The sequence below is a fragment of the Equus caballus genome, chromosome 20 (assembly GCF_041296265.1).
Source record: "Equus caballus isolate H_3958 breed thoroughbred chromosome 20, TB-T2T, whole genome shotgun sequence".
NCBI classification, from domain to species: Eukaryota; Metazoa; Chordata; class Mammalia; order Perissodactyla; family Equidae; genus Equus; species Equus caballus.
This window is the reverse complement of record NC_091703.1, coordinates 6,255,035-6,265,114: the sequence shown is the minus strand read 5'-3', so window position 1 is coordinate 6,265,114 and position 10,080 is coordinate 6,255,035. Positions and strand designations below refer to the sequence as shown.

Genomic DNA, 10,080 nt, shown 5'->3' with positions numbered 1-10,080 from the left:
TAACCAGGATTTTCTTCAGCTTCCCAGTAAAGGACTTGCTCTCAAATCCTTGACTCAGGATCTGCTTCCCTGAGAACCTACACTAGGACAGAATGCTTGTTGAATGAATGAATGAGCCTCTATCTTAGTCCCTGCCCACCCTCTCAACACACCACAGCTGATGCATGAAAGCTGATGCCAGCAGCCATGCACATTCAGAGCCAGGGAGAGCAAAGATTAGAGGGAAATTTCAAACCTTCACTTCTATCTCCATTGACATTTGTAATTGAGACACGCGCACAGAAACATTATTTTACTTAAAAGTGCAATGTTGAGAAGTGGCACTGAAAGAGATGATTAAATCAGTAAATAATGTGGCACCTGGGAATGAAATGAGCTCTGGCACAGAGCCAAAGGCTGGCTAGATCAACTGCCAGACAAACACTACTACTTGCTTTTCATCTGCTCGGCGCTTGACAGGCATTACACGACCTGCCTTCCATCCTGCAGAAGTGGAGACCAAGAGCCACCCCAGTGGGTCACCCAACAACGGAGGGGAGCAGATGCTGCAGGTGGGGACGGAATTCGGGGCTTCTCCCCTTGCTCTCCTCCACAAGCTGTTATGACAATCCGGAAAGTGATGCGTGATGGATTACACGCAGCTCTGGGGTCAGCAAGGTACCTGGTCTCTTATTCCCTCATCACACTTCCCCCTACAATTCTCTATTTTTCTCCCTCCCAGTTAATTAATAGGTGTTTGCTGGCACGGGAAAAATACTAGAAACTTGACAAGTACGAGGCTTAAACCTGCAAGGGGCCCTCAAAGGTCAGAAAAATCAATGGATAGGGATTTTCTCCTTAGGCCACAGCCCAGCCCCATCTATGAGGGGTAAGTGGGGGACAGAAGGGAGAAGTGAGCCCTAGGAGAAACGACATTTGCACTCCCCCCTCCCCAAAGAAATCATCTTTAAATTGAACGTTAAAAAAATCTAGAAGGGGTAAAGAAACCCTAAGAAATCTAAGAACTCAAAGTATTGAGAAAGAGGGAGCTGTTTTGCCAACTTTAAAGTGTGCGTGTGAGCACCTGCACGTGTGAGCATGGGGGGTGTGTTTCCGATGTTACTTGAATCTGTCCCCTCCTTTCTGAGGCTGATTGACAGGTCTCCTCGCTTCCAGTGCCTTCCTCTCCATTCCACTCGCCTACGAAATTTATCAATCCCAATCCTACCACTTGACTCTCTCACCTAAAGTGGCTCCCAGTTGCCTCCAGAGGGTGCATGGAAATACCGGCAGAGCCCAGGAAGGTGCTCTGGAAGCATAAGGGAATGGTGGGGACTGAGGCAAAGGGAACGCCCAGGCCTGGTTTAGAGGAGGTGGCTGGCCATAACCCAGCGCCAGCTCATTGCAGGATCCTGAGTCCATCCACGTCACATCTTCCGATTCTTCCAAGAGGTGCTAAAAATGTACTGACTTTTAAAACTTTATGAGTTAAACAGAACAAGTCCCTAGGATTAGGAAAAAAAAATCATCTCGTGGCCACCAGCTTGCAAGCTCCCGCCTACAGGATAAAGTTAAGCCCTTTAGCATGGCATCCAATGCTGGTCGTGGTCTTATCTATTATTCTTTCTGTCCCAGTTGTCTGGAACTACTTGTTAATACCTTTGTCCCCAAAGCCCCACAATCCCAGAAGCAGCTCTAGTTAATATAGAGGATTGAAAGGGGAGGGTACACGCTTGTCTTGGAGTCCACAGAGCAAGCTCACAGTTTTTGCTTACATTGCTTATTTAAGGTGCCTCTGAAACGAGCTACAGGAGATTATGGGGGGCACCCAGCCCCCCTCGGGCTCCTTCCTGGTGCACATTCCCCTCTAGCTCACCCTCTGAAAGTTTAAAGACCCTGTTTCCTCTAACAGGATGTTCTGCGCTCTTATCCACCCTCGAAAATTTGTATTCATTGTTCAGCATTCGGCCCAGACCTTGCCTCCTCCTCCCTGAAGACTCTCCAGAAAGAATTACTCCCTTTGACTTCGGTCCCTGCACGCGTACACACTATTATATACACCGTCACAAGGCGGTGTAGATATTGCTTCCTGGGTTCGACCCCCGTGGACTGTGAACTGAGTTCCCGCCGCGTCTTGCGGTCCTCAAGGTTCACACAGCCTTTCTTCTACTTCTGTAATCCGACATCTAGAATCATCTATCAACGTCGACGAACGGGCTAGACATTCAATAACTGCTTGTGGAAATGAAACCAAAAGGAGAACCGAGACTTCACGTCGCCAGGCTCCTGACTCACTTCCGCCCGGAGTGCAGCCTAGCCACCTGCCTAACCCACTTACGGGGCCCCGCGTCTCAGAGGCCCGGTTCCGCCCGCAGCTTTCGCGCGGGCCACCTGCCGCGGGGTCGGGACTGCACCGGCGAGCAGGTGGCCAGCAGAGCGCAGTTATGCAGGGCCGAGTCTGGCCAGGTTGGAAAAGGGGCAGCTTTGTCAGGATGCCTGGACCGGCACCTGTGCCGAAACAGAAGGGAAAGGAAAGAATGCAGGGGCTCACCGGCGGGCGGCGCGCAGGAAGCCCGCTGCAGAGCGGGAGGGGCAGGACCTGGGGGCGGGGGAGGGGGTGGGCTCCGGGATAGCCCGGGGGATTTCTGGGGAGGAGGAGTCAGGGGAAAGGCCTTGCACAGGGGCGATGAAACAAGCTTCTATTTTTGGTCGAAGCCAAGGGGAGTGACTGTACCGAAATGCCCCGGCCTTGTGGGCTGAAGGGGGGGGGGGGGGGGTGGGCTGGAACACTTTGCCCCATCCTGTCCTGGGCAGAAAGCAGCAAGGAGACGCGGTGCCCTCTGTGTTGTGGCACCAGCTGGCGAAACCCATAGACAGGCATCCCTCATCCCCAAGTGCCTGGCAGGTGAGCAGAGGAAGGAATTCTGACTCCCAGTCTGATCTGCGTCCTGGACTTGATGGAGCCAGACAAGTCCATAGGAAGGAGGGGGTTACCCTGGAGTCTTTCCCGGAATCACGGCGCGGGCGGAACTTCCCCTGGGGAAGTGAGAAGTATTTGGAAAATGTTTCTTTGAGCAGAAAAGGGATCTCGTTGTCACCTTTGATATTTTAAAGGGAAGTCTTCTTTGTGCCAGGGACTTTTTTTTTTGGCGTTATCTTATTTTTATTTTGCATTTTTTTTAAAGATTTTATTTTTTTCCTTTTTCTCCCCAAAGCCCCCCGGTACATAGTTGTATATTCTTCATTGTAGGTCCTTCTAGTTGTGGCATGTGGGACGCGGCCTGAGCCGTGACTCCATGAGCGGTGCCACGTCCGCGCTGAAGACTGGAACCAACGAAACACTGGGCCGCCTGCAGCGCAGCACGCGAACTTAACCACTCAGCCACGGGGCCGGCCCCTTATTTTGCATTATTTTAATTATTTTTATTTGCATTACTTCAGTTAATCCTCATAACGCCGCTTGGGGGTAGTCTGTAGTACCACTTTCAACCAACAGAAACTCACGTTTGCCCCTGGAGCCAGCCGGCTGCTGGCTGGAGCCGGCGCCCCCGCCCCCGCCCCTTTTCCTGCATAAATTCAAGCCTCCGTTTGGCGACCTGGGAGGGAGGAAGAGGTTGGGGCGAGGCGGAGATCATGAGGAACGGCGGGGAAGGTATCAATAGGATGCTGCCTTTTCTCCCTCCAAGTGCTTCAATCCGATTCGAGTGTGGTTAAGGGTCCGAGGCTTATTCCATTTTTCAAAAATAACTCAGAAGGCCTCGAACTGGGCAGGGCTGCCTGCTGCATTTAGGGTAGAGAAGACCATTCTCTTTGTCTACACAGAAACGGCACTGGTCTGGTGCTCACAGGATGGGAAGGTTTAAAAGAATCCCCAAAACAGCAGTGTCGCGTGGTTGTGGGAACCCAGCGAAGGGCTCTCCTGGAGGCCTAGCGGAAGTGAGGGGGTGGGGACAGATGCGGAAGAGGCAGCAGGGCGCTCCTGTGATGGAGAGGATGACAGACTGGCTCTGGGCCTGTGAGGGGGTTCTAGGGAGGCACAGAAACAAGTAGGGGACACTGTGAAGGGGGTCAGTTTCTGGCAGCCAGACCTGGGGGAGCTCAGGCACTATAATTTGTCATTAAAAGTAAGTGTGAGTTATATTACAGACACAGGCCCATGAGGTCACCTGGGCACCTGGATCACACCGTGATTATAAAGAAAAGGAAACAGGTTGAGAGAAATTAAATTTCACACAAAGGCAGAGGAGTGGAGAGCAGTTGGTATTCGAAATCGGCTCTTGCTAATACTCTGGGAGAGCACATATGTGAGGACCAAGAGCCTTTCATTTTCATCCCAGACCCACCTGTTCTTTTGTGGCAAGTTGGGCAATGGTTTGAATGTTTGGTTTTTGCCTTGGCTTTTCCATCTTTTAGTGAAATTCATATGGTATTTAGCCCTGATAACTTTACTAAAATAGAATCCGTATGATTTAATAAGGAAATATAGAAAGTCAAGCTTGTCTGGTAAAAGAAGACAATGCCTTTAAAGGCAAAGCATCCCATTTTAAAAAGTAGCTGGAGAAAATACAAGCTTCCGTGTTACAGAGAAACAATAATTGTTTGTTATGCGAGTTGGGTAACTGTTGAGGTTTGTGGTTTGTTTTGTTTTTAAGAATAGCACTCTGTTAAGACGGCAATACTCCCCAAATTGGTCTACAGATTCAACACAATCTCTATCAAAATCTCATTTGCCTTTGTTGCATAAATTGACAAACAGATTCTAAATTCCTATGGAAATGCAAGGGACCCAGAATAGCCAAAACAATCTTAGAAAAGATCAAAGTTGGAAGACACAGACTTCCCAATTACAAAACTTATGACAAATCTACAGTAATCGTACTCGCATAAGAATAGACATATACTGAGAGTCCAGAAATAAACTCGTATATTTATACGTAATTGATTTTTGACAAGGGTGCCAAAACAATCCCATGGGGAAAGAATAATCTTTCCAACAAACGGTGTTGGGATAACTGGATATCCACATGCAAAAGAATGAAGTTAGATCTATATCTCACACCATATACAAAATTAACTCAAAATGAATCAGACATAAGTGAAAATGCTAAAACTATTAAACTCTTAGAAGAAAACAGGACTAAATCTTTGTGACCTTGGATTAGAAATGACACCAAAAGCACAAATAACAAAAGGAAAAGTAGATAAATCAAACTTTATCAAAATTAAAAACTTTTGTTTCAAAGGACACCCCCAAGAAAGTGAGAAGACAACCCACAGAATGGGGAAAAATAGTTGCATATCTTATGTATGGTAAAGGTCTTGTATCCAGAATATATAAAGAACTCTTAAAACTCAGCAATAAAAAGACAAATATCTGAATTTAAAAATGGGCAAAGGATTTGAATATGCATTTCTCCAAAGAAGATATACAAATGGTCAATAAGCACATGAAGAGATAGTCAACATCAGTAATCATTAGGAAAATGCAAAGCAAAACCACTTCACACCTACTAGAATGACTATATGCCAAAAGACGGACAAATAACAAGTGATGGCAAGGATGTGGAGATATTGGAACCTTTATACATTGCTAGTGGGAATGCAAAATGAGTTTCCCCTTTGGGACACAGCTGGGCAATTCTTCAATAAGTTAAACACGGAGTTAAACAACAATTCCACTCCTAGGAATATATTCAAGAGAATTGGAAATATATATGCACACAATAAATGTTCACACAGCAGCATTATTCACAATAGCCAAAAGGTAGAAACAACCCAAACATCCATCAACTGATGAATGGATAAACAAATGTGGTATATCCGTACAATGGACAGTATTTAGCTATAAAAAAAAGAAGTACAACATAGATGAACCTTGAAAACATTGTGCTAACTGAAGGAATCCAGACACAAAAAGCCACTTATCATAGATTCCACTCGTATGAAGTCTGGAATAAGCAAATCCATAGAGTCAGGAACGTAAATTAGTTGTTGCAGGGCCCAGGGGGAGGAGACAATGGGAGAGTGACTGCTAATGGGTGTGGGTTTCTTTTTGGGGTGATGAAAATGCTCTGGAATTAGATAGTGGTGATGGTTGCACAACTTCGTGATTATATTAAAACTGTAAAAGAGTGAATTTTATGGTATGCTACTTATAGCTCAATTAAAGAAAAAGCTCAGATGTGGGTCAAAAACAAATAGCAGAAGAATAACACTTCAAGAGGTATGGCCTGGGAGTGCAGCCATCAGCTCCTAAGACATGAGCCCAGACTCTCTCCAGAAAAAGGGCTGGCCTGACCCTCAAAGAGAACTGGAGGCAGGACCCTCCACTGTCCCTCAGGCTCAGGCAGCGAGCACGGCTCCTTACAGCTGGAATAAAGAATCTCCTCCAAGACTCTCAGCTGTGCTCCCCAGGGCCTCTTCTGTGCCAGATGTCACAGCTGACCCTCCAACGCTACTACAGCCCAGAAATCAGCTGTGTCTAATCCAATGGTTTTCTCCCCGCTACCCAGCTCCAAACCTGAATGGCCTTGAAGAATTCAGACTGTAAAGGAAGCAATCCAAAGTTCACAGATAGGACCATTGCAGCAGTTTTTTATAACACTGAAAACTAGAAACAGCCTAACTATCCAACAATAGGGAATTGGTTAGGAAAATTATGGTGCATCCTTAAATGGGATATTATGGAATTACTGAAAGTAATGTCTATACATAATTTTTAGTGACATGGGGAAACATGGTAATGGCAAGCAAAAAACACAACACAAGATACAAAGTCATATGGGAATTATGTTCTCAACTGTTGCAAAAATATACTTACCTTAAGAAATATGGGGAGAAATATTCCATGATATTAATAATGATCATTAGTGGGTGGATATTTTCATTCTAAAATTCTCTTTTCAAATTTTCCACAGTAAGTATGGAATACTTTTGTTATCAGAAAAAAATAAACATTTTGGGGAGAAATTCTAGGTGGCAAGATGGAAGAGTTTTAACAAAGGCCTGGACGCACAGAGGAGGTGAGTGGGAAGACCTCATCGATCTCACAGCCTGTCCTACTGCATCTGTGGGGAGAAGCAAAAGTGGGAGGGGTGACACCAGCTTGGACATGAGCAGTGTCCATGACAGGGCTTGAGGTGGTGGCTTGTGGTTCCAGGACTCCTTCTGCTGGGGGAGTCTGACCCAGTGTCGCCCATGGACAGAGAAACTATGGATGTAGTCAGGCGCCAGTAGCTCTGTGACTAGGCTGATTACTAAGATTGACGATCAGGACTTTTAGAGTTTCTACAGTGATTTCCTATACGTTATTTCTTTTGATCCTTATAGCAACTGAGATAAGGACCATTATTACCCCATGGCATCAACAAGGAAAATGAATCTATATTAGCAAAGGTAACACTAGATGCAGTAACACCCAAAATTATCAATGGCTCAACACAGTAAGTTTTTTCCCTAGTCACAGAACAGTCATGTCTACAGACCACTTCTGGTGTGGTGGCCTTTCACATGGCATTTGGGGACCCAAGTCCCTTCCACCTAGAGGAGGTGCTCAGAGCCTTCTCTTCCCCTCCAGCAGGTAGGGAGAAGCCTGTGGAGGTTACAACTGGCCAGGCCTGGATGTGGCATATGTGCCTTCCATGTACATCCCATTGGCTAGAATCAGTCCCGGGACCGCTGCTAGCTTCCCGTGCCTAGGAGAAAGGAAGCTATCTGAGGGAGAGCTAGCAATCTCTGCCAGAGTCCAAAGAGCATAAAGTCATTGGCTGAAGGTCACACAGCTAGTAAGAGACACAGCAAAGATTCCAAATCAGGGCTGAGTCTCAGTGTTGTCCATCTTGAGGCTCTGCCCTCTTCCAGACCCTCGAAGTCCTTTCCCCTCCGGAATGTTCTCTAGTCTCCTGCTACTAGCATCCATCTAGGGCACTGAGGCTGAAGTGGTCATTGGGGAGGGTAAGAAAGCCTGATGAAAACATGTTAAATATAGTTTTGAGGCTTCCCAGACCTGTCAATAATCCTTGTGCAATCTTTTCTTCCCAGGTTTTCCTGCTTTGATTAACTTCTGCAACTCCCCATTAAACATTAAAAGTGAAGCAGACACCAGTTTTAAGGCCGTTTTCATTACTGTGCTTATGACGTATGCCATCATTTATGGGTTGTTTTTGCAAGGCTTCAGAGGCTCCTCCCTGTGTCTCGGCCGCTTACAGCAGTGGGATCTGCTGCCTGGCGGGGGACGGTGCTCGGCTCTGCCCCTGTTCTGACGGTAAGGAATGTCGTTTACTAGAAAAGCGGAGTATAAACATGAACTTGATTGACTAATCATTATCATTCAACAGAGGGTTAATAATTCAAACATGATTTAAAGAAATACAGATTCCTAGATGTGCTTATTTATTCACAAATATTTATTAAAAGAAACAAGATGGGATCATAATATTATCTTGACACTTCAAACTCATTTTCCCATCTGACTGTCACGTGAATGCTGCTGGGATGGGCTTTCCCGTTCACTGTGTGTAGGTGGAAGCTGGTACACTGGATGGTGAGTGATGGACTTGGGTTCACCTTCTTGCCAACCTCTTGCTCCTGGCTTTTAACCCCTTTGAACCCATTTCCCTGTCTGTAGAATGAAGAAAGAGTAAAAGCTAGTACAAAATAATATTAATGCTTACCTCTTAGAGTCTGGGGGAGAATTGAATGGGTTAATGAATTCATAGCATCTGGGACATGATTACAATGACTGTTTCATAGCCTCAGACAGTAATCTTCTCAAATCCAGACAGTAGTAGGGCTGGGGTTTGCGCCTCCCAGGCCTGAATCTTTCTCTTACTTCTTGCTGCCTTTTATATTCTAGGAAACACGAGGAATCAGGCAGGAAGACACTACACTTGAGCTCATAGTTCACAGGTAAGGGTCCTTTCCATTTAATTCATAAAATATTTCAATCACTGTCTAATCAAACTCCACTACTTTTTAAATTGTTCTTTATTCCAACTTCTTGAATTGATAACTTAGTTCATTTATTTTCAATCTTTCTCACCCAGGATGAATGCTTATTGGAAATACTGGAATTTCTGGGGCCAGCTCTCCAAAATGCAGTAAGAATTTATCACGGTCTCCACCCACCTCCTGACAAGGGCTGGAGGACATCAGTATAGGAGGGAGAGAACGTGCCACCTGGAATCAGAGACCTGAGTAGCAGTCCCACCACACACCAGCTGTCGCACTTCATGCAGCTTCTCCGCTCTGAGCCTCGGGTTCCTTAACTGTGAACTGGAGATACCCATGATATGCTGACTTCCCTCACCATCCTGTGAGATCTGATGGAGTGGAGCCCACTGCAAATTGTACAGTTCTGTGTGATTGTTTTTACTATCCAAACCACAATCCATTGCCCGGCAGTTCTTCAAATAGGAGACAGATTTCCTTCCCTTGGCGATGATCATGACTAATATATTCCGGGATGTGTTGCATTTTCCTGGCCTTAAAATAAAACTGAGCCAAACAAGGACGCAGACGCGGTCTGTCATTCAATTTGGGACCATCTCCTATATGCAAGGCTCTGCGTGAAGTGCTCGAAAGCAAGCGAGGATGGATAAGGTTTAGTGCCTACCCTCAACCAGTTCACGGTCTGGAGGACACCAGCCGTTTATATAAAGTGTTTCATACCTTAAGAGAGGAGCAGATAAACTGTTAGAAAAGTTGAAAGAAGCAGGGGTTACTTTCAGTTTAGTGAAGTCAAGGAAAGCTCCTTGGAGGAGAGACTATTTGAAATATGTCTTAAAAGTAGGCTAATATTTGGGCAAGTAAAGAGAACCACTTGAGTAGAGGCTTGGAGGCAGGAAACTGCGGGCTGTGTATGGAGAGGAGGGGGGGTCCTTTGACTTGACTCCATCAGCTGGGACATACAGAAGAAGGTGGGAAACAGGGACAGAAAACAGGGAACTTGAAGGTTGGACTGATGACTTGTGTTTTAAGCAGGAAATAGAGAATTGATCCAGCAGGAGGTTACAGATGACCTGGAGTGGATGGAGATCGAAGGCAGGCAGAACATTTCTGAGGTCATTGCAGTGGTCCAAATGTGAGGAAATTCTGAGTTAG

The 10,080-nt window shown here is 45.9% G+C and overlaps 1 long non-coding RNA gene across 4 annotated transcripts; it reads left to right on the top strand.

Moving 5' to 3' along the window:
- The first annotated feature begins 2,775 nt into the window (after positions 1-2,775).
- Positions 2,776-9,490, top strand: LOC102150724 (uncharacterized). Of its 4 annotated transcripts, none has more exons than XR_011429871.1 (5): positions 2,778-3,023; positions 3,230-3,631; positions 8,020-8,242; positions 8,834-8,886; positions 9,024-9,490. It is a non-coding gene; the product is annotated as an uncharacterized lncRNA (long non-coding RNA). The 4 variants fall into 4 exon arrangements; XR_011429872.1 differs by lacking the exon at positions 2,778-3,023 and adding an exon at positions 6,897-7,001; XR_011429873.1 differs by lacking the exon at positions 3,230-3,631 and having other exon boundaries at positions 2,776-2,884.
- Positions 9,491-10,080: the final 590 nt, after the last annotated feature.